The 27,086-nt window shown below is 42.6% G+C and overlaps 1 protein-coding gene across 6 annotated transcripts in view; it reads right to left on the bottom strand.

Moving 5' to 3' along the window:
* The window catches only part of LOC137348151 (signal transducer and activator of transcription 5B-like), a 218,858-nt gene that overhangs the window by 107,005 nt on the left and 84,767 nt on the right, over positions 1 to 27,086 (bottom strand). For 5 of the 6 annotated variants that reach the window (XM_068013415.1, XM_068013417.1, XM_068013416.1 and 2 more), the window contains one exon: positions 16,396 to 16,514. The exons of the other annotated variant lie outside the window; for it this stretch is intronic. The gene's annotated coding sequence lies outside the window, so the exon portion shown is untranslated. The remainder of the gene's footprint in view (positions 1 to 16,395; positions 16,515 to 27,086) is intronic. 6 annotated transcript variants of the gene reach the window in all.

Genomic DNA, 27,086 nt, shown 5'->3' with positions numbered 1-27,086 from the left:
AATCAACAGTATTCAAACTATCCATAGAAGTATAGGTAAAGAAAAGCTTGCTAAAGGCAGATAGCTCATGTTTCTCCAAACAAGAGTATGCTTTGCATTAACCAAAACACAATGCCCTTGAAATTACACTGCAGAAAACAAAAGCTAAAAAAAAAGTAACATTTCCATGTGCAGATCTCTATACTTTAGTGGATACATTAATCAATTTGATAAATTGTTACACCATAACAAAATATATTAACTGGTTTAATAAGAATCATGGGACAGCATAGCTTTAAAATCCTAGCTTGGTATAACTTCACAAATGCCACTTTTTTTTTTCTTCTCCTTAGCTCCAAAATTACAAAAGAAAAACTTAAATTTGCAGCGTGCTAATCAAGCTTTCAGGACACTCCAAAGTGCTGTACACATTTCATTGCTTTGATGTGCAGACAATGTTATGTTGGCAAATATGTCAATCAATTTACACACAAGGTTGCATAAATAGCAAACAAAAGACCACATTATCTGTTTTATATGAGGTTAATTGGGAGGAAAAGGCAAAACAAAGGGCAGACTCCTTACCCACTGAATGTTGTTGCCTTGGGTGGCAGAAGATGTAGTCTTGGTTTAACATCACATCTCCAAAAAAAAACTCAATTCAGCACTCCCATTGTGCTCAAGTCTATAGTTGGCTATATGACTCAGAAGTCCTACCAACTCAGCCAAATTGGCACAGAAAATACATGGTGACAGACTAACTGACAGTTCTGACAGAGGTAGCATACACAACGAATAATTTTCCAAAATAAACACCATCAGAGAGAGAAAAGCAAGCATGAAATTAGAACTAAATGTGTTCAAGATGAACTTCAAAAGAATGGGAAAGATCAAAAATAGTTAATTTTCTTCATTCATCTACCACAAATTATCTTTCTACGAAGTAGTACCCAACATTGGGGACAAGAAACTGATTAGCTTAAGACCTGTATCAAAGACCAAAACAGCAAAAAAAAATGTACCTTTGGAAGAAATGAAACAGAAGTAGGAGTTGTTCCTGATCACTGACTTACATGAACATTATCATAAAGGTGCCTTGAAATATCAACAGATCAGCTTCTCTGGTCTGCCAGACAATGTATTCCACTGCACAGTGACAAACCAAGCCTTGTTGCTTTTACTGAAGGCAACAAAAAATCGAGATTAGACAGTCTCAACAGTTGCCTTTTTTAAAAATCAGTTTGGTCCCTTAATTTACAAGTGTTTTCTGTGCTTTTTGACCCCAATATAGAAATGACCTATCTAGTGAAGCCAAGTGTCATTGATAATTTCCTAATTCTTCAGTTTCTCTCCATTTTCCAAAGTGAAGTTATGTCTTGATGAAAGTCAACAAGGTCAGTGAGTGACAGAAGAAACATCTTAAACAGGATTTCACAGAATACGATAGTGAAGAATGTGTCCACTTGGCCCACCGGGTCTGTGCCGACTTTTTCGAAAATCAATTTATTTAGTCCCACTTCCCCATTCTTTACTCATACCCCTGCAATCTTTTCTCGTTCAAGTAATTTTCCAATTCCCTTTTGAAAGCAGCTAGTGAATCTGTATCCACTGCCCTATTAGATAGTGCATTCCAAATCCTAACCACTTGTTGTATAAAGGAAATTTTCCTCATATCGCCTCTGGTTCTTTTGCTAATCGCTTTAAATCTGTGCACTCTGGTTATTGACCATTCAGAACATTGGGAACAGTTCCTCTTTACTTACTCTATCTGAACCCTACATGATTTTAAATATTTCTATCAAATCTCCTCTTAGCCTACCCAGTCAAAACTGGACAACTTCAGCTACTCCACGTAACTGTAACCCCTCATCCCTGCAACCATTCGAATAAATCTCTTCTGTACCCTCTTTTAAGCCTTAATGTCCTTCCTAAAGTTGGTGTCCATATTTGGACACAATATTTCAGCTGGGGCCAAAGTAGTGCTTTACATCACTTCTTGGCTTTTGTACACGATGCCTCTATTTATAAAGCCCAGGATCCCATATACTTTATTAACTGTTTTGTAACCTGTCTTGCCACTTTCAAAGATTTGTGTATAAACACTACCAGGTCTCTCCTTGCAACCCTTTAAAACTGTACCATTTAGCTTGTAATGGATCTCCTTATTCTTCCTCTCAAAATGTATCACCTCGCACTTTTCTGCTTTGAATTTCATCTGCCATGTGTCCGCCATTCCACCAACCCATGTCCTCTTGGAATCGATTACTATCTTCCTCATTTGCATTTCCAAGTTTCATGTCATCTGCAAATTTCAAAATTGTACCCCATACCTCCAAGTCATTAATGTATATGACAAACAACTGTGCTCCTTGCACTGAACCATGGGAAACACCACCCTCCCTCTAGTCTGAAAAACAGTCAGTCATTCACCACAACTCTGTCTTCCATCCCTTTGCCAATTTTGCATCCTTGCTGCTACTGCCCCTTTTAATCCCATGGGCTTCAATTTTGCTGACAAGCCTAATATGTGGTACTTTATCAAAAGTCTTCTGAGAAGTCCATATACACAACATCAACTGCACTGCCCTCATCCACTCTTCCTGCTACCTCATCAAAAAACCCAAGTTAGTCAACAATTGCCCGTTAAATCCATGCTGGCTCTCCTTTATTAGCTCATGTTTGTCCAAGTGGCTGTTCATTTTCTCCCAGATTTACATACAGGAGGGAAACAGACCATCCTCCCCAACCAGCACATTCTGGTTTTTATGCTCCACAACAGCCTCCTCCCATATCTGACTAAGCATAACCCTCTATTCCCATCTTAATCATATGCTTATTGAGCCTCCCCTAAAACTCATCCATACTTTTCACCTCAACCACTTCAACCAAGTTCAACGTTCTTATTAATCTGGGTAAAAAGTTTATGCTCAATTCCTTACTTGATTTCTTACTGAACGTTTTATATTGATGGCCTCCAGTTTTGCTCTTCCTCACATGTGGAAACACTTGCTCTGTGTCTACTCTAACAAAACCTTTTATAATTTTTAAAGACCTGTGTTAGGTTACCCTGCTCATCCTTTCCTAATAGTTCCATGCATATCTGGTAAATATTGCAAATCTATTTGCACCTTCCCCAGTGCTTCTATATCCTTTTTGTAATCTAATGACCAAAACTGTACACAGTACTCCAAGTATGGTCTAAGCAAGGTTCCATATAAGTTGAGCATAACTTACCTACTTTTCAATTCTATCCCTCTAGAAATAAAGCACAGCGCCTGGTTTGGCTTTTTAAATGGCCTCATTACCCGCATCTCTCTTTTTTGCGATTTGCGTATTTATACTGCCAGAGTCTTTTGCTCCTCTACACCTTTTAGATTCTTATTTTCCAAGTAATGTGACCTGCTCATTTTTCTTAACAAAATGTAACATCTCACTTTTCTGCGTTGAAATTCATTTGCCTATTACATGCCCATGCGGCAAAGGTTTGCTGTTCCCAAAAGCTTCCCCATCGATGTTAAACTGATTGCACTGTGGTTACCAGGTTTTTAAGGTGTTGAGCCACAGTGCACTTAACCAAAACAAGGTTCAACTGAACCCAAGTCTTAACTCTCAAATCTGACGAGATGAAGCTAAAAAGAGTACTGGCAGCTTATGGTTGCAAAGAGTTACAGCGCGTCTTTTTTTGCTGCAAAGGATGCGAATGCAGAAATTGGAAAGCATGAACAAACACGACAGTATGCTCCTGGCCGGCAGCATGTCAGAATCCATGAGAAAAGGCATCATCACCCTCATTTACAAGCAGAAGGGGGAGAGGGCAGAAATCAGAAATTGGCAGCCCATCTCACTGCTTAATGTTGATTACAAGATTCTGTCCAAAGTCATAGCCAGTCGAGTCAGGTCTGCTCTGGAGTTGGTGATTCACCCCGATCAGACCTGTACTGTACCCGGCAGGAAGATCTCTGATAGTCTTGCGCTACTCAGGGATACGATCGCCTACGTACGGGACAGGAGGGTGGACACCTGCCTCATCAGCCTGGACCAGGAGAAGGCTTTTGACAGGATATCGCACGCCTACATGATGGACGTGCTTTCCAAAATGGGGTTTGGGGAGGGAATCTGCAATTGGATCCAACTGCTCTACACAAACATCAGTAGCGCAGTCTCAATCAACGGGTGGGAATCGGAAAGTTTCCCGATCAAATCTGGAGTCAGACAGGGCTGTCCTCTCTCCCCAGTCTTGTTTGTTTGCTGTATTGAACCCTTTGCTGAGTCTATTCGGAAGGATGCGAGCATAAGAGGGGTGACAATCCCAGGCAGCGCAGGCACTCAGGTTAAAACATCCCTGTACATGGACGATGTCGCCGTCTTCTGCTCGGATCCGCTGTCCGTGCGCAGACTGATGAGCATCTGCGACCAGTTCGAACTGGCCTCGGGAGCCAAAGTTAACCACGGCAAGAGCGAGGCCATGTTCTTTGAGAACTGGGCTGACCGATCCTTTGTCCCCTTCACCGTCAGGTCACATACCTGAGGGTGCTGGGGATATGGTTCGGAAGGGCCGGGGCATGCACCAAAACCTGGGAGGAGCGAGTAGCCAAGGTACGACAAAAGTTGGGCATGTGGGGGCAGCAATCTCTCTCCATTGTGGGTAAGAACCTGGTCATCAGGTGCGAGGCGCTCACGTTGTTGCTCTACGTGTCGCAGGTCTGGCCCATACCCCACTCCTGCGCTGTGGCAGTCACCCGAGCCATTTTCCGCTTCATCTGGGGATCTAAAATGGACCGGGTCCAGAGGGACACAATGTTCAAATCTCTGGACAAGGGCGGGAAAAATGCACCCAACATGGTCCTCATCCTGATGACCACCTTCGCGTGCGGCTGCATCAAGCTGTGTGTAGACCTCCAGTACGCAAACTCCAAGTGTCACTACGTGCTGAGGTTCTATCTGTCCCCGGTGTTGCGAAGGATGGGCCTGGTCACATTGCCGCGGAACGCTCCATGCAGTTGGGCCATGCCGTACCACCTATCCTTCGTGGAGCAGTTTCTGCGGGAAAACACCTTTGACCACCGGTCCATCAGGCAGTGGTCTGCACGGAATGTCCTCAAGGCCCTACGGGAAAAGGAGACGGTGGATCCTGTCGGATGGTTCCCCGAGCAGACCGTCAAAGTCATTTGGCGGAATGCCTAATCACCAGAACTTTCAAACAAGCACCAAGACGTAGCTTGGCTGGTGGTGAGAAGGGCCCTCCCCATCAGATCCTTCATGCACACCTGAAGTCTCGCCCCCTCCGCACAGTGCCCCCGCGGTGGCTGTGGTGGGGAAGAGACGGTCGCCCACCTCCTCCTGGAATGTGCCTTTGCAAAGCAGGTGTGGAAAGAGATGCAGTGGTTTTTGTCAAGGTTCATCCCAAGCAGCTCTGTAACACAGGAGTCTGTGCTCTACGGGCTGTTCCCAGGGACGCACACCGAGACAAACATCAACTGCTGCTGGAGGACTATCAATTCGGTGAAAGAGGCCCTTTGGTCTGCCCAAAACTTGCTGGTCTTCCAGCGCAAAGAGTTATCCACCACCGAATGTTGCAGACTGGCACATTCCAAGGTCCAGGACTACGTGCTGAGGGACGCACTAAAGCTTGGGGCAGCCGCAGCAAAGGCTCAATGGGGAAAGACCACAGTGTAAGGTTCCCCCACCAAGCTGAACTGAGGGGCTGGATCCATGGGAAACCCCTCGAACTGTATCGTTAATATTCTCAATTGCTGTAAATGTAAAACTGTAATTGACATGACAATTGTGAAACGGAAGGGTTGGGAAGAAACTCATGACAGTATTGAAGGAAACTGATCTCCCTTGCAATGTTTGTATTTTTTGGTGCTGTTTTGAAACTGTTTGGCAATGTAATTTTTACAGATTTTTATGAATAAAGTATATTTTGGAAATAAAAAAAAATGAACAAACTTCAGAGTGGTCATAATGTGGAACTCTCTACCACATGGAGTTGTTGAGGCGAATAGCATAGATGCATTTACGCGGAAGCTAGAGAAGGACAAGGGAGAAAGGAATATAAGGGTATGTCAAGAGGGTGAGATGAATTTAGGTGAGAGGAGCTCGTATGGAGCTTTAACAATGCTGGCCCATCTCTGCTGTAAATTTTACGTAATTGAGTAGCTTTTCCTGCTGAAACAGCAAGATTGAAATGTTTTTGGTGTTAACAGAAGAAAAAACAGAAGGCTATATCTGGATCTTGGTCTTCCCCACTGCAGGAACAAGGAGAAATCATGCCACTGTTAAAAGGCTACACCAGGCAGACGCCAGTCAACCCCTTTGATTGGCCAGATGAAACATAAAGCTATGGTGATATGTTTCAATGAACAGGACACCCCAACTCACCCTCCCAAAAAATAATCGTTGGCAGCACTGAAATCTCATTTAGGTGAGTAAACCAATAGTAATAGGCATTGAGTACAAGAGTTGGGACGTCATGTAACAGTTGTACATAACGTTGGTTCAGCCGTATTTGGAGTACCGTGTGCAGTTCTGGTCGCCGCACTACAGGAAAGATGTGATTAAGCTAGAGAGGGTACAGAAAAGATTCACAAGGATGTTGCCTGGTTTGGAGGGCTTGAGTTATAAAGAGAGATTGGATAGGCTGGGTCTGTTTTCCCTGGAGCGAAGGAGGCGGAGAGGGGACATGATAGAGGTATATAAAATTATGAGAGGCATCGACAGGGTAGATAGCCAGAGTCCGTTTCCCATGGTAGGGGTGACTAAAACTAGAGGGCATAGATTTAAGGTGAGAGGGAGGAGGTTTAAAGGGGATCAAAGGGGTAAATTTTTCACACAAAGAATAGTGGGTATCTGGAATGAGCTGCCAGAGGAGGTGGTGGAGGCAGGAACAGTAGCGACATTTAAGAGGCATCTGGACAGGTACTTGAATGAGCAAGGCATAGAGGGATATGGAATTAATGCAGGCAGGTGGGATTAGTATAGATAGGAATTATGGTCAGCATGGACGTGGTGGGCCAAAGGGCCTGTTTCTAAGCCGTACAACTCTGACTCTAATTAGTGGTTAAAGTGTGCATTACAAATTACTGCAGCAAAATGTTCTTGCACAAGTTGACACTCCAATCTATTTTTACTGCAGATTTCCCGAATGTGCATTCCACCCCCCCTCCCCCTCACCGATCCATTCAACCTCTTATTATATTCACAATGATGCAACTTTGTGTATTCTAGTTAAACCAGACAGTGAACAAATGTCAGTAGCTACTACTATAATAAAAGCAAAATACTGCGGATGCTGGAAATCTGAAATAAAAACAAGAAATGCAGGAACCACTCAGCAGGTCTGGCAGCATCTGTGAAAAGAGAAGCAGAGTTAACGTTTCGGGTCAGTGACCCTTCTTCGGAACTGACAAATATTAGAAAAGTCACAGGTTATAAGCAAGTGAGGTGGGGGTGGGGCAAGAGATAACAAAGGAGGTCTAGATTGGACCAGGCCACATAGCTGACCAAAAGGTCATGGAGCAAAGGCAAACAATATGTTAATGGTGTGTTGAAAGACAAAGCATTAGTACAGATTAGGTGTTAATACACTGAATATTGAACAGCAGCAAGTGCAAACCTGAAAAAAAAGTGGGTAAGCAAACTGAACAAACTATGAAATGAAATAAATGCAAAAAAAAGATTGTAAAAAATGTAAAAAAGAATGTTAAAAAAAAAGGAAAAAAAAAATAACTAAAAATGAAAGTAAAATGGGGGGCTGTCATGCTCTGGAATTATTGAACTCAATGTTCAGTCCGGCAGGCTGTAGTGTGCCTAATCGGTAGATGAGATGCTGTTCCTCGAGCTTGCGTTGATGTTCACTGGAACACTGCAGCAATCCCAGGACGGAGATGTGAGCATGAGAGCAGGGGGGAGTGTTGAAATGGCAAGCAACCGGAAGCTCAGGGTCCTGCTTGCGGACTGAGCGGAGATGTTCCGCAAAGCGGTCACCCAGTCTGCGCTTGGTCTCCCCAATGTAGAGGAGACCACACTGTGAGCAGCGAATACAGTATACTACATTGAAAGAAGTACAAGTAAATCGCTGCTTCACCTGAAAGGAGTGTTTGGGGCCTGGGATAGTGAGGAGAGAGGAGGTAAATGGGCAGGTATTACACCTTCTGCGATTGCAGGGGAAGGTGCCATGGGACGGGGACGAGGTGGTGGGGGTAATGGAGGAGTGGACAAGGGCGTCGCGGAGGGAACGATCCCTTCGGGATGTTGTACTTCTTTCAATGTAGTATACTGTATTCGCTGCTCACAGTGTGGTCTCCTCTACATTGGGGAGACCAAGGGCAGACTGGGTGACCGCTTTGCGGAACATCTCTGCTCAGTCCGCAAGCAGGACCCTGAGCTTCCGGTTGCTTGCCATTTCAACACTCCCCCCTGCTCTCATGCTCACATCTCTGTCCTGGGATTGCTGCAGTGTTCCAGTGAACATCAACGCAAGCTCGAGGAACAGCATCTCACCTACCGATTAGGCACACTACAGCCTGCCGGACTGAACATTGAGTTCAATAATTTCAGAGCATGACAGCCCCCCACTTTACTTTCATTTTTAGTTATTTTTTCTTCCTTTTTTTTTACATTCCTTTTTACATTTTTTACAATCTTTTTTGCATTTATTTCATTTCATCTTAGTTTGTTCAGTTTGCTTACCCACTGTTTTTTTCAGGTTGTTTTTCTTCAGGTTTGCACTGAAAGGAGTGTTTGGGGCCTTGGATAGTGAGGAGAGAGGAGGTAAATGGGCAGGTATTACACCTCCTGCGATTGCAGGGGAAGGTGCCATGGGACGGGGACGAGGTGGTGGGGGTAATGGAGGAGTCGACCAGGGTGTCGCGGAGGGAACGATCCCTTCGGAATGCTGACAGGGGAAGGGAGGGGAAGATGCGACTGGTAGTGGCATCACGCAGGAGGTGGCGGAAATGGCGGAGGATGATCCTTTGGATATGGAGGCTGATGGGGTGGAAAGTGAGGACAAGGGGAACCCTGTCACGGTTCTGGGAGGGAGGGGAAGGGGTGAGGGTAGAGGTGCGGGAATGGGCCGGACACGGTTGAGGGCCCTGTCAACCACAGTGGGGGGAAATCCTCGGTTGTGGAAAAAGGAGGTCATATCAGAAGCACCGTCATGGAAGGTAGCATCATCAGAGCAGATGCGTCGGAGACGGAGAAACTGGGAGAATGGAATGGAGTCCTTGCAGGAGGTAGGGCGTGGAGAAGTATAGTCGAGGTAGCTGTGGGAGTCGGTGGGCTTATAATGGATATTAGTAGACAACCTATCCCCAGAGATGGCGACAGAGAAGTCGAGGAAGGGAAGGGAAGGTCAGAGATGGACCATGTAAAGGTGAGAGAAGGGTGGAAATTGGAAGCAAAGTTGATAAAGTTTTCCAGTTCGGGGCGGGAGCAGGAAACGGCACCGATACAGTCATCAATGTACCGGAAAAAGAGTTGGGGGAGGGGGCCTGAGTAGGACTGGAACAAAGAATGCTCGACATATCCCACAAAAAGACAGGCATAACTAGGACCCATGCGGGTACCCATAGCGACACCTTTTACTTGAAGGAAGTGCGTGGAGTTGAAGGAGAAGGTGTTCAATGTGAGAACAAGTTCAGCCAGGCGGAGGAGGGTGGTGGTGGATGGGGACTGGTTGGGCCTCTGTTCCAGGAAGAAGCGGAGAGCCCTCAAACCATCCTGGTGGGGGATGGAGGTGTAGAGTGATTGGACGTCCATAGTGAAGAGGAGGCGGTTGGGACCAGGAAATTGTCAAAATGACGTAGGGCGTCAGAAGAGTCACGGATGTAGGTGGGTAGAGACTACTGGTAGCTACTACTGGTTTACTTAACCCCTTAAAGGGGCTTTCAGTACAAAAAGATTTTATAGTGGGACAGAGAAAGAGTTGCGGGGGGACTGTTCATCAACCATATTACGATAGATTTGCAGTGCATCTGGCTAGTCATAGGGACTGACTGCAATTTATTTGACGTTTCCCTTTTAACAATTATGTAATTCCCCATCAGCTCCTGCAATGACTAAGAGACGAAGAACACCGGCCCAGATGTAGTGTTCTGTTCTTTTTCTTCGGTTTAAAGGCCTGCTCGGGTATGCAATTGAAACCTGACCCAGGCCAGAGCCCTTTGATTTTTTTCACGCGCCTGGCCCGACCACCGGAATGAAGTTAATTATATCAAAGAGGTTGTGCTCTACCTTGTTCCGACAGCTGGCTACTCCTGCAGAATCATGCAGATGGAGGCAGACTAGTGCAGAGTCCGGATGCACGTTTCCCGCCTTGATGTCCCGGCTGTTCAAATTTTGAAGCTTACTTCCCTTTCCCTCCCTGAGTATAAGGCAGCACTGTGTCCGACCCAGCCCGACCCAAGCCCGAGTGCCAGACCCAGAAGAGAGACTTGACCTGAACCCGACATATGCCATCGAGTGTGGTCGGGTTCGGGTCGGATGGCCATGCTCTACTTCGGTTATCAGACGAACATATGAGTTAGGAGCAGCAGTAGGCCGCTCAGCCCCTCGAGCCTGCTCTGCCATGCAACAAGATCATGGCTGATCTGACTGTAACCTCAACTCCATATTCCCGCCTACCCCCGATAACCTTTCACCCACTGGCTTATCAAGAATCTATCTATCTCCGCCTTAAAAACATTCAAAGACTCTGTTTCCGCTGCTTTTTGAGGAAGAGAGTTCCAAAGACTCATGAGCCTCAGAGAAAAAATTTCTCCTCATCTCTGTCTTAAATGGGTAACCCCTTATTTTTAAATAGTGACTCCTAGTTCTAGATTCTCCCACAAGAGGAAACATCCTTTCCACATCCACCCTGCCAAGACCCCTCAGAATCTTATATGTTTCAATCAAGTTATCTCTTACTCTTCTAAACTCCAGCGGGTACAAGCCTAGCCTGTCCAACCTTTCCTCATAAGATAGCCCGCCCATTCCAGACAAACATACGAATTCGGAGCAGGAGTAGGCCACTTGGCCCTTCGAGCCTCCTCAGTCATTCACTAAGTACATGACTGAAATGGTTATTCCACATTTCCACTTACCCCCGATAGCCTTCCGCCCTCTTGCTGATCAAGAATCTATCTAACTCTGCCTTAAAAATATTCAAAGACTCTGCTTCCACTGCCTTTTGAGAAAGAGGATTCCAAAGACTCACGACCCTCAGAAAAAATTTCTCATCTCTGCCTTAAATAGGTGACCCTTTATTTTTGTAATGACCCCTAGTTCGAGATTCTCCCACAAGGGGACACATCCTTTCCACATCCACCCTGTCAAGACCCTTCAGGATTTTATATGTTTCAATCAAGTTGCCTCTTACTCTTCTAAATTCCAGCGGATACAAGCCTAGCCTATCCAATCTTTCCTCGTAGGACAGCCCGCTCATTCCAGTTAATTAGTCTAGTAAACCTTCTCTGCACTGCCTCCAACGCATTTACATCCATCCTTAAAGACCAGTACTGTACACAGTCCTCCAGATGTGGTGTCACCAATGCCCTGCATAGCTGAAGCACAACTTCCCTACTTTTGTATTCAATTCCCGTCGCAATAAACGATAACATTCCATTAGCTTTCCTAATTCTTGTTGTACCTGCATACTAACCTTTTGTGATTCAAGCACTAGGACACTCTGAACCCTCTGCATCTCAGAGCTCTGCAATCTCTCACCATTTAGACAATGTGCTTTTTCATTCGTCTTGCCAAAATGGACAATTTCACATTTTCCCACATTATAGTCGTTTCCTGTTCTTTACCCACTCACTTAACCTATCTATATAAAATCAATCAAGCGATGCTTCCTTCCTTGTTGGACTGGAGACGTACTCATCTAGGAAGCAGTGTTGTGTATTGTAAAAAGTATGTCTTACTATAACCTTAATTCCAACGTGCCTTCAGCTGCCTTGGCCCCAAATTCTGGCATTCCCTCCCGAAAGCTCTCCAGCTCGCTCCTCTTTCAAGACCCTCCTTAAAACCCACCTCTTTGACCAAACTTTTTGCCACCTGTCCTAACATCTTTTCATATGGCTCAGTATCAAATTTTGTTTGATGACATTCCTGTGAAGAACCTTGGCATATTTTACTGTGCTAACGGTGCTACATCAATGTGAATTGTTGGTGTATTGTAGAATTTAAAAACATTGTAAGGTAGCCAAAATCTCCCACCACCATCTGAACACTTTCAGAAATTTTCAACCAACATGACCCTAAAATATCTGTGTCTCACCCAGTTCATACTATCTAAAATGTACTCTTTTGTTTTAAAAAAGTGAGCAGGGATAAAATTTACTTGACAAAAATAGTCCCAAAAAAAATCACAACTGAAAGTATACGAGATATACGAGAATGTATCAAGATTAAATCAAATAAATGTATTTATATATATCATTTGCAGTTACACTATTTTAAACACCCGTGCCACCTTCGTGCTCATAATTCTTTTTAATAATTTTCCTTTTTCTCCCACTAAGTCTAGGTGCTACCCTGACATTTGCAGCTAAGGTGGAGGTAGTCTGATCATTGTGCTGCCCTGTTGCTCCAGATGACCATGGTGGGCGTCCTCTGGAGGTTTGGGGCCTTGATAGTTCGATCCTACTGGGGATCTCCAGCACTGGTGCTTGAGCATCCCCCTTGGGTTTGCCTGCTGGGGATAAGGGGGTCAATGTTCAAGGGAGATGATGATATGAAGCCTAGCCTCCTCCTCCATCTGGGTGCACAATGGCACCTGCCTGTCTCCCCGAGAAGGTGCATCCGTATGGAGGTCCAGGTTCCTTGTCTGATGGGAATAGAGGGATACGGACCCCTTAAGTGCGGACGGTTTTAGTTTAGACATTCATCAAGATCGGTGCAGGCATGGAGGGCCGAATGGCCTGTTCCTGTGCTGTACTGTTCTTTTATATCCCTTTGTAGCCCCATGTCCTCTTCATAATGTACTTTCCTACCTATCTTTGTGTCATCAGCAAATTTAGCAAACATACCTTCTGTCCCTTCATCCAAATTATTTATATAAATAGTAAAAAGTTGAAGCTCCAGCATTGATCCCTGTGGCACACCACCAGTTTCATCTAGTCAACCAGAAAATGACCCATTTATACCCAATGTTTCCTGTTAGCTAGCCAATCTTCTATCCATGCCAATATGTTACCCCTACACCATGAGCTTTTATTTTCCACAATAACCTTTGATGTGGCACCTGCTTAAATGCTTCTTGGAAATCTAAGTACAGTACATCCATCAGTTCCCCTTTATCCACAGCACATAATACTCCTTCAACGAACTCCAATAAATTGGTTCAACATGATTTCCCTTTCACAAAACCATGTTGACTCTGCCTGATTACCTAAGGCACTTCAGTAAAGGAAAACTGACTCTGTGCCTACTATCTAGTCCACAGCTGCTTTCACAACAAAAAGCAGTTTCTGTATATTATTCTGCCTGGAATAGGCTGCTTTGATGGAAGTAAAGAGTAGACTTGCTTCCCAAAAAATATGTAGGGCAAAGATGGAAAAAAAATCGTGTCACCAAATTCTGTGGTGAGCTCCTTTCAGCAAAAATGGTTCGATTAGAAAACGCAATTCTTGATACTACACTCAAGAACACCAAACTTCATTTTAATTCTGAATAACTCCATGTTCACCTTATTGTTTATTTTGCAAATTTGAATAATATCCCGAGAACAAATAGAATAAATAAGGAAATCAGCAAGTTTTTTTTTAAATCAGAGTAAATTCATCCACCTTAAAAAAAAAACCTTCAACAAAATTAGGGATACCATATTTGAAATACAAATGTCTACCAGATTTACAGAAAAATTATATACTACACTGAGTTAATATACAGCTAACTATGCAAATTTAGGCAGAAATGAAGTTCATTAGATTATTAGGTTGAATGCAATAAAAACCAACTCGACTTTAAAAACAGGTCTTAGACAATATTATTCTAAAGAGATTGAAATGAGTATTTCAAAAAAATGTAACTGCATTTTGTTGATAAACAAACTTATAACTGACCCTTACAAGTAGAATGTCAAAAGTGCTACATAGACTCTACATAATGTCCCTGCTCAACTGTTATTCGAGACCACCTCATGTTATAGCTTTCATAAAATATTCCACCAACTCTTACAAGGAACACTAGTCTAAGGTTTGACTGAAAATAAAGCTACAGCACAAATCTTTAACCACAGCCTGCGCACTTTAACATACCGTCAGTTTAATAGCAAAAAACTATTTTGGTTCTTTCAGACTCAATACAGGATATAGGAACCTGAGACAAGGAACTTGGCTTACCTTGCAGTATACCCAGGTCAGTCTGCTGTATGCATTTTGCACAAGACAAAGCAACACAATGACCTACAAAAACCTCTGCAATTTTCTATCTGGATAATTATACCACAGCTGAACACATGCTCTAATATAAACAACTAGAATTATAAAGACAATCTGCTATGGTGCCTGCAAGGAAAGCCTAATCTCTGGTATTAGTGTAGAACAAAACTGTGCAAATTTATCAGTTTGACAAGCATGAGATAAACCTACATAAATACAGATTAAGGGTAGCTACAATATACTCCCCCCGCCAAATTGTGTTTCGGTATCTGTTCATCTCTGAAACCTTTGACAACCCCAAGAAAACAGGAACTCTCAGTCAGGTACATAACAAATTATTTCATTTATTTATTTATCCCAATCACAGTCCAGGAGCTGGACTTTGCAGAATCATTGAGCAACACCACTTCTGACAAAGTCAGAAAAGCACATTTGTCTGATATGTCAATATAATTTACATCATATAATGAAACATAAAACCTCTTATAGGTTAACTCTGCCAGTGCAAATAGTCAATCTTCAATGCAGTTAGTGTCTTAAAAACAAGACCATATTAAAGATCTGTCTGGACAAACGCATTCGGGCCCAAAGACAGATTTTCATAGTGCCAGTACTATTCTCAATTACTCTCCTTCCCCCATCAATAAACCTCAGTGAAGTTCTAATCCAAGCACAGAATCTGTGTTTCTAAGTTAGTTGTCTGTAGATAAGAGCCTGTATAAAAATAAAAAGATTCCTCCCAACTACAATAATAACTTACATTTATATAGAGCCTTTAAAGTAGAAAAACATTCCAAGATGCTACAGAGGAATAAATCAGAAAAAGGTACACATGGTCCAGAAAAAATATCCCCACAAGTTTCTTCTATGGTGACTGACTAATTAATTGTCAACAGTTACAAGCATTCAGCTTGTAAAATGTGATTTTGAAGGCTCTTGATCCAAGCTCAAGTGACTTACAGAGCTCATTTGAGCATCCCAACCACAGTCCAGGAGTTGGACTGCGCAGAATCATCGAGCAACACCACTTCTAACAAAGTCAGAAAGGCACACTGTTCCTCTATTCAGCCACACTGGGCAGCAAGCAGAAGGCCAGAAAACAAATGGAGCTCACGATTACTGCTAACTTAGGCTTGTGCATATAAGGTCTACTAAATGCACACATCATCCGAGTAACACGTAACCTTGTCCATCTGTTAACAGTAGCACAAGATGCCATATCCCCACAACAAACGTAGGCAAAACACGTGTGACACACACACCAAGCTTAAAAAGTAAACTCCACCTAGAGCTTGAAGACAATGAGCAGGCCAGAGCCCATTCCTGGAATCTCTCACCACCGAGACATCTTCAATAGAGTAATCCCAAGAAGTTAAGAGTGAGCCAAGTGGCAACACAGTTACAAGAGGATTTGCTTTCTTCCATTTGATTGAACACGTCTCACAGAAGGCAACAAACAAATAACAAGATCCCATTCAATGGAGTCAAAGCCTTCAATATTCCCAAGCAGCAAAACTGCAGGGATGCTCCTAAACCAGCCTGAAATTCAAAATTCTGGTGTGTATTCAACTAGCCCAATTTTATTTTCCTGTAAGTGCTATTACAAAATTGTCTAAACAAAATATGTGCAATTATGCTTTCCTGAATTGAAAAAACAGAAATGATCTGTTGATTTAAGCGAAATTTTGACCCAAATCCAAAGAAAATTCGAACTTCTATTTCTGCTATTTTGTACTTCAAGCAGGAACATTTCAACAGAAACTTTGCAGTCCATCGCTTTTTAAATGGTTACATTTGATGTGCACTTAAAAACAAAATCTAAAAACAACACACACCACACAAGTTGATAGTACAAGTTAGAAAATGTTGCATGCATCACTCTCAAAGACAAAACAATAAGATTTTACATTTCACCCTTCAAAACAAAAAATCTCCTAAAAATATAGGATTCTTTAATCTGAATTATAAGCTTCAAAGATACCATGCATGCTGAAAATTAAAATGAATTTTGACTACCTCCACAGATCCCTACCATCAGTTTACTGACCTCATTGAGCTGTTTTACTCCAATCCAATATTAAGTCTCTGTAATGCTTCAACAGTCTGCCAGGCTATCCATCTGTGCCATTAAATAATGACAGCAATACGCTAGATACGGAATATTCCCTGTTCAATAGACAAAATGATTGAATTTGAAAATTTAACAAAATATATGCAAACACCATCACACAACTGTCATTAGACAAATAAACTATATTTGAAAATCTGTTTTGGAGGTACATTGAGTACCGATGAATTTTCAATATGGAGCATTTAACTGTTACCGATTGCAAACATGAAGCTGAAACCAAAGCAAAATTATAGTTTAGAAACTACACATCTTTTGCATACTATGAGGTTTGCAACTGAGCTTCACCTGCTTCATTAGTACTACAGAACATTCCAGTTATATGGTTAGCATCTTAATTTCACATGCATAATTTTTTTGTCAAATTGATGGAGACATAAAATTGCACAATCTAAAGTTTAGCAATTTCGCCATAAAATACTTCGCTTCACATGAATCTTTGAGGCTTGATAACTAAATAAACACTATTTCTATTTACTGAATAAACTCTATTTCTACTTCAACTGAAGCAGCAAAGAAAACTAGCAATCTAATTTGCTTCACAACAGGCACAGAATGACTCAATTGTGTGACATAACATTGCATAATGATAACATTCGAAAATACAAAATGGCTGAAAATGTTAAACCAATTAACCCCCACCTCATCCTAGGCAGTAACTGCATGAGTTTCCCAACCTCTGGTAATGTTAACTCTTGAGAACAGTATAAGAAAAATGGCCAATTTCAGGAAAAACTCAATTCCAATTTCTAAAGCAATCAGGCAAACCTCAGGAACTCACAACTGGCCCCAGACATCACTAGGTAAATTTGTCTAACTCAGACCCCACCTCAATATATTGCCATATAATCCTCACTGAAGAACTTGTCAAGTCACTTGTTATAAGAATATAACATATCAATACTTATTGAAACGCCTCATAACATGCTTTAAAGGACATACGAATTAGGAACAGAAGGAGGTCATTCGGCCCCTCGAGCCTGCTCCGCCATTCACTAAGATCACAGCTGATCTGTTTGTGTTTTGAATTCCACACTTCCATCTACCCCCGATAATCTTTGATTCTCTTGCCTAACAAGAATCTATCGCCATCTTAAAAATATTCAATGACCCCACCTCCATCACCTTCTGAGGCAGATAGTTCCAAAGTCAAACAACCCTCAGAAAAAAATTCTCATCTCTGTCCTAACAGAATGACCCCTAATTTTAAAACATTGCCCCCTAGTTCTGGACTCACCCACGAGGGGAAACATCCTTTCCACATCCACCTTGTCGAGACCGTTCAGGATCTTATATACTTCAATCAAGTCTCCCCTCATTTTTCTAAACTCCAGTGAAAACAAGCCCAGTCTGTCCAATCTTTCCTCATAAGACAACTTGCTCATTCCAAGTATCAATCTAGTAAACCTGCTCTGAACCGCCTCCAATGCATTCACATCCATCCTTAAATAAGGAGATCAAAACTGCGTACAGTATTCAAGATGTAGTCTCACCAATGCCCTGTATAACTGAAGCATAACATTTTTCCTTTTATTTTCAGTTCCTCTTGTAATAAAGGATAGCATTCCATTAGCCGCTTTTATTACTTGCTGTATTTGCATATTAACTTCTCGTGACTCATGCACTGGACCACCTAGATCCCTCTGCACCTTGGAATTCTGCAGTCGCTCTCTGTTTAAGTAATACTCTGCTTTTTTATTCTTCCTGCCAAAGTGAACAATTTCACATTTTCCCACATTATACTCCATCTGCCAGATTTTTGCCCACTCATTGAACCTATCTATGAGGTCTGCAACCTCATGTCCTCTTCACAACATTTTTTCCTACCTATCTTTGTGTCATCTGCAAATTTAGCTACCATGCCATCACTTCCCTCATCTAAGTCATTGATATAAATTGTAACAAGTTGAGGCCCCAGCAAAGACCCCGGCGGGACTTCACTCGTCACATCCTGCCAATCAGAAAAAGACCCATTTATACATTCTCTCTACTTTCTGCCAGACAGCCAATTATCTATCCATGCTAATGTATTACCCCTTACACCATGAGCTCCTACTTTGCCCAACAACCTTTGATGTGGCACCTCGTCAAATGCCTTCTGGAAATCCAAGTACAGTACATCAACGGGATCCCCCATATCCACAACGCATGTTACTCTTTCAAAGAACTCCAATAAATAGGTTAAACATGATTTCCCTTTCACAAAACCATGCTGACTTTTCCCGATTACTTTGCATTTTTCTAAGTGCCCAGCTATAGCCTTCTTATTTATGGATTCCAACATCTTCCCCACGACAGACATCAAGACAACTGGCCTATAGTTACCTGTTTTCTGCCTCCCCCACTTCTTGAATAGCAGGGTTATAGCTGCTACTTTCCAGTCTGATGGAACCTTTCCAGAATCTAGCAAATTTTGGAAAATTAACACCAACCATCTACTACCTCATTAGCCACCTCTTTTAAGGATGAAGTCCATCAGGACCCAAGGATTTGTCAGCCTACAGCTCCGTCAGTTTGCTCAGTATCGCTTCCCTGGTGATTGTAATTTCACCAAGTTCCTCTCTTCCTTCCGATGAAGGGTCACTGACCCGAAACGTTAACTCTGCTTCTCTTTCCACAGATGCTGCAGACCTGCTGAGTGGTTCCAGCATTTCTTGTTTTCATTCCTCTCTTCCTTCCACCTCCTGATTTACAGCTATTACTGGAATGTTTTTGTACCCTCTAGTGAAGGCAAAAGCACCATATTTGTTCATTTCATCCCCCATTTCATTATCTATTAACTCCCTATTCTCACTCTCCAGAGGACCAACACTCATTTACTTACTCTTTTCCTTTTTAAATACCTGTAGAAACTCTTGCTACCCCCGTTTTTACATTTCAAGAAGCTGAAGAAATGCTTTCAAACACCCAATTTGATTCTTTGCCCAAGTATTTTATTGGATGCCTTCTAGTCCTATCATAATCCATTTCAAATATCTTATTGGAATCTACTACATTTAATCATTTTATAAACAGGAGCAGATGTTCCATAGCACTGTCATGTTAAACTGCATGAAATACACACGAATGCTCAATCAGTAGTGCAAATAGCCCAAGAATCAAAAATAGCATGAGTATACCTAACCCTCTGCATTTTCTCTTAGTCGCTGCTCAACATCCACTGTTTCTTTTCAATGCACGAACCTTTGAGATATTTTCCTGTATATGAGGAGTGCTATTAAAGTGATACAGGCAGCTGCTTACAGTGATGTGAATTTGGCATTACAGTGTTAGCCAGTGCTCTCACATCTCTCCGTGGTTAGGCAATCATGCAAGTACACATAGTTCTGTTCTCCAGCATTCAAGATTGATGTTTGCTAGCATCATAAATTTTATGAATGAAGCAAGATTGTGAAATCATTTCTAAGTGGTCATAAGATACCTCTTTCTTCACCTCAACAAAATTTGCCTCCTAATCAGGGATCCCAGATTTTAAAACTCAGATCCTCACAGCTTCAAAATACTAGCATAAACTAAGTGCACAGAACTAATTAGAATGCTTGTGACCTACTGAAACGCTATGATTTGCTCACGGACAACAGCGAGTACAATTTGAAGATTTCATGTAGAAAATTGAAGCAATGGAAGAAACAGGAAAGCCAAAGGTAGTGGAGACATTTATCTATTGCTGTATTGCTGAAATTAATTGTCTTTCTGTAAAGTTTATATTTTCACAAAAATGTTAAATTTTGCTCTTTAGTTTTAATCTATGCTTACTTGATTGAAACTAGTAGCTCATTTTATTTTGGTGAGCTGCTTCCTGAAACTATTCTCCAGCAACCCTCACCTGTTCGAATATTGAAATCACCAAGTTCATACTGTAGGGCAGTTTTGCAGCAATCAGACTGACATTAAAATAGTGCACGAGCAGGCTTGCATCGACAAAACTACTCTGAAATTAATATTTATGATTATGCTTAAGTCAGTATCTTAGTCAATTACAGAGGAAGGTCTGCTTAAGTCAGCAACAGAGGCTATTTTGTTTTCCACACAGTGGGGGCACAGTGGCGCAGTGGTCAGCACCGCAGCCTCACAGCTCCAGCGACCCGGGTTCAATTCTGGGTACTGCCTGTGTGGAGTTTGCAAGCCCTGCCTGTGTCTGCGTGGGTTTCCTCCGGGTGCTCCGGTTTCCTCCCACAGCCAGAAAACTTGCAGGTTGATAGGTAAATTGGCCATTATAAATTGCCCCGAGTATAGGTAGGTGGTAGGGAAATGTAGGGACAGGTGGGGATGTGGTAGGAATATGGGATTAGTGTCGGATTAGTATAAGTGGGTGGTTGATGGTCGGCACAGACTCGGTGGGCCGAAGGGCCTGTTTCAGTGCTGTATCTCTAAACTAAACACTCAATCCAGTGAAGCCAAGTTTTCTGGTTACCTCTGGAAAAATGTTTATATTGCAAGCTGAAGCAGGAGTCAAGGGAGTAACTGAAAAATCAGCAATGTTGTTGTGTTTGCTGCCATTGCAGCAAAACTGCATTTGCATCAGAAATTTGGAAGGGCAGGTGTGTCATCAACAGTAAACTAGTATTAAAGGACTATTGTACACAACTAAGTCAAGAAAAAGGGTTTAGTTTTATTTCAAGACAACAATTTCAATGGTTCTTTTAATAGCCCAGAAAACATAAAAATTAGCATCTAGCCAAATTAAATCTTACAATTTCAAAATGCATATGCAATCATTAGCCTTCCAACCACATGACATTTTCTTTGCATCTATGATATCGCTGGCATAAATTGGCATTGCCTTTATGAAACTGTAGGTTACCACATTCTGCCACCATTAGCTACAAGAAAACATTTAAATGGCAGCCTAGATTACATGCTCGAGTCCTGAAATGGAATTACTCAAAGACAAGGCTGAAACATTTGGAACTATCTTCAGCCAGAAGTGCCATGTGGATGATCTATAATCGGCACCCTCCTGAGTTCCCCAGCATCACAAATGCTACTCTTCAGCCAATTCGATTCACTCCACGTGATATCAAGAAACAGCTCAAAGCACTGAATACAAGGGGTCTGATAACATCCCGGCTTTAGTGCTGAAGACTTGTACTCCAGAGCAAGCCGCGCCCCTAGCCAAGCTATTCCAGTACAGCTACAACACGGACATCTACCAGACAACGTAGAAAGCTGTCCAGTTAAGTCCTGTCCACAAAAAGCAGGACACAACCTGGCCATTTACCGCCCCATCAGTCGTCTTCTTTGGCCTCCTTGTCTCAGGAGACAATGGGTAAGCACCTGCAGATGGTCAGTGGTTTGTGGAGCAGCGCCTGGAGTGGCTGTAAAGGCCAATACTAGAGTGGCAGACTCTTCCACAGGTGCTGAAGATAAAATTGGTTGCCGGGGCTGTTTTGCAGTTGGCTCTCCCCTTGCGCTTCTGTCTTTTTTCCTGTCAACTGCTAAGTCTCTTCAACTCGCCACACTTTAACCCCGCCTTTATGGCTGCCCGCCAGCTCTGGCAAACGCTGGCAACTGACTCCCATGACTTGTGATCAATGTCACAGGACTTCATGTCGCGTTTGCAGACGTCTTTAAAGTGGAGACATGGAAGGCCGGTGGGTCTGATACCAGTGGCGAGCTCGCTGTACCATGCGTCCTTGGGGATCCTGCCATCTTCCAGGCGGCTTACATGGCCAAGCCATCTCAAGCGCCGCTGACTCAGTAGTGTGTACAAGCTGGGGATGTTGGCCGCCTCGAGGACTTCTGTGTTGGAGATACGGTCCTGCCACCTGATGCCAAGGATTCTCCGGAGGCAGCGAAGATGGAATGAATTGAGACGTCACTCTTGGCTGATGTACGTTGTCCAGGCCTCGCTGCCATAGAGCAAGGTACTGAGGACACAGGCTTGATACACGCGGACTTTTGTGTTCCGTTTCAGTGCGCCATTTTCCCACACTCTCTTGGCCAGTCTGGACATAGCAGTGGAAGCCTTTCCCTTGCGCTTGTTGATTTCTGCATCGAGAGACAGGTTACTGGTGTTAGTTGAGCCTAGGTAGGTGAACTCTTGAACCACTTCCAGAGCGTGGTCGCCGATATTGATGGATGGAGCATTACTGACATCCTGCCCCATGATGTTCGTTTTCTTGAGGCTGATGGTTAGGCCAAATTCGATGCAGGCAGCCACAAACCTGTCGATGATATTCCACAGACACTCTTCAGTGAGAGATGTTAATGCAGCATCGTCAGCAAAGAGAAGTTTCCTGATGAGGACTTTCCGTACTTTGGTCTTCGCTCTTAGACGGGCAAGGTTGAACAACCTGCCACCTGATCTTGTGTGGAGGAAAATTCCTTCTTCTGAAGACTTGAACGCATGTGAGAGCAGCAGGGAGAAGAAAATCTGAAACAATGTAGGTGCGAGAACACAGCCGTTTCACACCACTCAGGATAGGAAAAGGGTATGATGAGGCGCCGCTATGCTGAATTGTGCCTTTCATATTGTCATCAGTCTACTCTCAATCTATTAGCAAAGTGATGGAGAGTGACAGTGCTATCAAGCAGCACTTACTCAACCTGCTTACTGATGCTAAGTTTGGGTTCTGCCAGGAGCACTTGGCTCCAGACCTCATTACAGCCTCGGTCCAAACATGAACAAATGAGCTGAATTCCAGAGGTGAAGTGAGAGTGACTGCTCTTGACATCAAGGCAGCATATGACCGAGTGTGACATCAAGGAGCCCGAGCAAAATTGAAGTTCATGCGCATCAGGGGGAAATCTCTCCACTGGTTAGAGTCATACCGAGCACAAAGGAAGATGGTTCTGGTTGCTGGAGGCCAATCATCTCAGCCCCAGAACATCACTGCAAGAGTTTCTAAGAGTCGTGTCCCCAGCCCAACCATTTTCAACTACTTCCATGACCTTCCCTCCATCGTAAGATCAAAAGTGGAGCAGTTTGCTGATGATTGCACAGTGTTCAGTACTATTTATGACCCCTTAGATACTCAAACAGTCCTTGCCAACATGCAGCAAGATCTGGACAACATTCAGGCTTGGGCTGATAAGTGGCAAGTAACATCCACACCATACAAGTGGCAGGCAATGACCATTTCCAACAAGAAAATCTAAACATCTCCCCTTGATGTTCAATGGCAATCCTCACCATCAACATCTTAGGGGTTACCACTGACCAGAAACTGAACTGGACCGGACCAGCCATATAAATACTGCAGCTACAAGGGCAGAAACTGTGAATTCTGTGGCGAATAACTCACCTTCTGACTCCCCAAAGCCTATCCACTATCTACAAGGCACAAGTCAGGAGTGTGATGAAGTACTCTTCACTTGCCTGGATGGGTACAGTTTCAACAGCACTCAAGAAGCTTGACATCGTTCAGAACAAAGCAGCCCACTTGACAGGCACCCCATGCACCACCTTAAACATCCATTCCCTCCACCACCAGGGCACAGTGGCATCAATACTAGTCATCACAGGATGCAATGCAGCAACTCACCAAGCCTCCTTCAACAAAGCCTTCTAAACCTGCGATCTCTACCATCTAGAAGAACAACGGCAGCACACTCACCACCACCACCTGCAAGTTCCCTTCCAAGCCACAAACCATCATGACTTGGAACTATATTCCTTCACTGTTGCCGGGTCAAAATCCTGGAACTCACTCCCTAATAGCACTGTGGGTGTACCATCAGGATAGACAACAAATGCTGGCATTGCCAGTGATGCTCACTTCCCAGAAGCGAATAAAAAAGTCAAACAGTGTAATTTAATAAAAGCAATCGATTGAAGCAGAAGTGATTTGTTTAATTGGGAAAGTGTTGCTGTACTCTTTTTCCCACAGTAACTTTACTGTGCAATACTTCAAATTATTTGAAACTGATGATCTTTTGTGAAGTTATGGTTCTTGAATGCACTTTAGCAAGAAACATTGTACCAAGAAAAAAAGTGGTGTCACCATTCAAAATGTCTCAAAGTTGCATCCATCATGTAGCATCCCAAAAACAGCACTTTCTTTAGGTATTATGAAAGTGATTCTAGTTTTTTTGTTCAAATATTTTTAAAGGAATTTATAGTCAAACTAAATAAATGTTGGACCAGTTTTTTTTAAAGAGAGCCATCAAGCGGACACTGAGCAAACTGGATTGGCAACATTGTTACTGGTTGTCACATGACTCAAGTTAAAGATAGAACAAAAACCCCGATAACAGGGGCAGAGTCATGACAAGCAACCTTTGGACAAGCCCAGTAGCAGCAGACTGCACCTGGGATGGGCAGGAAAAAAACCTCAAACTTTTTGGTTGTTGAATCAGTGCGTTTTACCTTCTGGAGTGAGATAAAGTCAAGTCTGCTGCTGAAGTGTCAAGGAAGGACAGAAGTCCGCAACCCAGCCCGCTTTCCAGAAATTCTCTAAAGGCCCTGAGAAGTCCATTGTGTCAATTCATCTCGTCTCCAGTCTCTGAAGAAAGCATGCTAAAATTAATTCTCAACGCCACCGGACAAGAACTGTTCAAAAAGATCTGTGACCTGCCTACGTGCACTCAAGTTGGACTGCATGCCAATTTTGGAACATATCTCATCTGCTGATGTCTTCGAAAATGAGCAAGTAATTGGCGCGGGTGTTTTTTTTTGTCTGAAACAGAGCTCTGAATTTATAAAAATCCCCTTTATCTTTTTCGGTTAACCGGTGTATATATGTGTGTGTGTGTGTGTGTGTGTGTGTGTGCGTGCGTGCGTGCGTGCGTGCGTGCGTGCGTGCGTGCGTGCGTGCGTGCGTGAGATTGAGTGAGTGTATGTGAAGGGACTAAGGTAAAAAGGGAACTTTAAAAATTTAAATCTGTGTGCTTATGTCCTACTTCTTTTTTAGTTAAGACTTCTTTTATAATAAATTGATAAGTTTGTTGTTCATGAAAGATTCCTGGCTAGTGTGTCTATTCTGGGAAAAACAGTATATGATTGACTGTATCGATCAGTGGGAAAATTTAAAAAATGTTGTGACCTGTGGAGAAGTGGACTAGAATAACCAGTGCACTCCTCCCGCCTCAGTCACAGCAGAATACATTTGGTACCAAGATTACATGACACTAATGCCAAAGTACATCAAAAAATGATCATCTTTGATATCATGACATTGGTCAGAAAATGACACTGCTAGAGCTAACTTCATGGGAAACAAAGAATGACCACTTCAAGATTTAAGTGCATCTACCAGGAAGTCTGGCTTTAATTCATAATTAATCATACTTCTAAGATGTATTTCCATTCCTTATTTTTGCTCCTAAAGTATATTAAATCAGATTTTTCTACATTAAACTTGCTCGGCCACTTATCTACCCATTCTAGCCTGTAATTCCTACTTTAGACGCCTGCATTTTTCCTCAGTTTACATCATCAAATACCAGTTTCACAGATCAATATTTTGTTTACTGTACTAATAGGAGACTTGTATCTTATTTGAAAGTGTATCTGACAATTTTATAGCATATAAACCCCATATTGACAGTATGTTAATATTTATTGCTGATTTAAGGTGTAAAAGGTTCATCTTTTATTTAAATATGCAAAGGTTAATGTTCCATAAACTTTACTCCTACAGTCGTTCAAGCCCAACAGAAAGCAAGAGGGCACATAGGCAGTTGAGCAGATCAATTTATTAAGTTTCATTTTGAATAAATTTTAGTTGGTCTTGCAGGAGTCATGGATTTTCCCCCTCAAAAAAAAAGCAACCTGTGAAAGACAAGCACTATAATCCTTGGTAATTGAGCACATTTAACAGACAAACAAACCTTTCCAATTAAAATTTTACTTTTGGGAAAATTATAGCCAAATAAATAAAAATAGAAGCCAACAGACTTCTGATTTCAGCAAGTGTGGGAAATGATATTAATTCAATCAAAAACTGTGAACTTTAGCCAGTAACGTAGTTCAAAAACAAAAAATTCATTTCAAGAGCTGTTGTTGATAACAAAATCAGAAAATGCTGGCAACACTCAGCAAATCACATAGGATCTGTAGAGAGAAGACAAGTCAACATTTTGTCAGGGTTAGAAATAGTCAGCCATGGCTCAGTTGGTAGCACACTTGCCCGGTCAGAAGATCATAGGTTCAAGTCCACTACAGAATCTTAAGCACAAAAATCTAGGCTGACCTTGCAGTGCAGTACTGAGGAGGTGCTGCACTGTTAGAGGTTCCATCTTTTGGATAAGATGTTAAACTGACACCCTGTCTGCTCTCTCAGGTGGATGCAAAGGATCTCATGGCAGCATTTTGAAGAGGAGCAGGGGAGTTATCCCATGTCCTGGACAATATTCAACCCTCAATCATCATCATGAAAACAGCTTACTTGTTCATTACCATATTGCTGATTGTGGGACGTTGTCAGCAAATTGGCTGGCTGCTGCATTTCCCTACATAACGACAGTGAATCCTTCAAAAGAACTTTGTTAGCTAAAAGTCATTTTGGGATGTCCTGAGGTCATTAAAGATGACATATAAATGCAAGAACACAAGAAATAGGAGGAGAAGTAGACCATATGGCCCACTGTGCCTTCTCTGCCATTCAATACGAATTTAGTAAAATAAAAGCAAAATACTGCGGATGCTGGAAATCTGAAATAAAAAC

Source organism: Heterodontus francisci, chromosome 33, assembly GCF_036365525.1.
Source record: "Heterodontus francisci isolate sHetFra1 chromosome 33, sHetFra1.hap1, whole genome shotgun sequence".
NCBI lineage: Eukaryota > Metazoa > Chordata > Chondrichthyes > Heterodontiformes > Heterodontidae > Heterodontus > Heterodontus francisci.
This window is presented reverse-complemented; position numbering and strand designations above follow the sequence as displayed.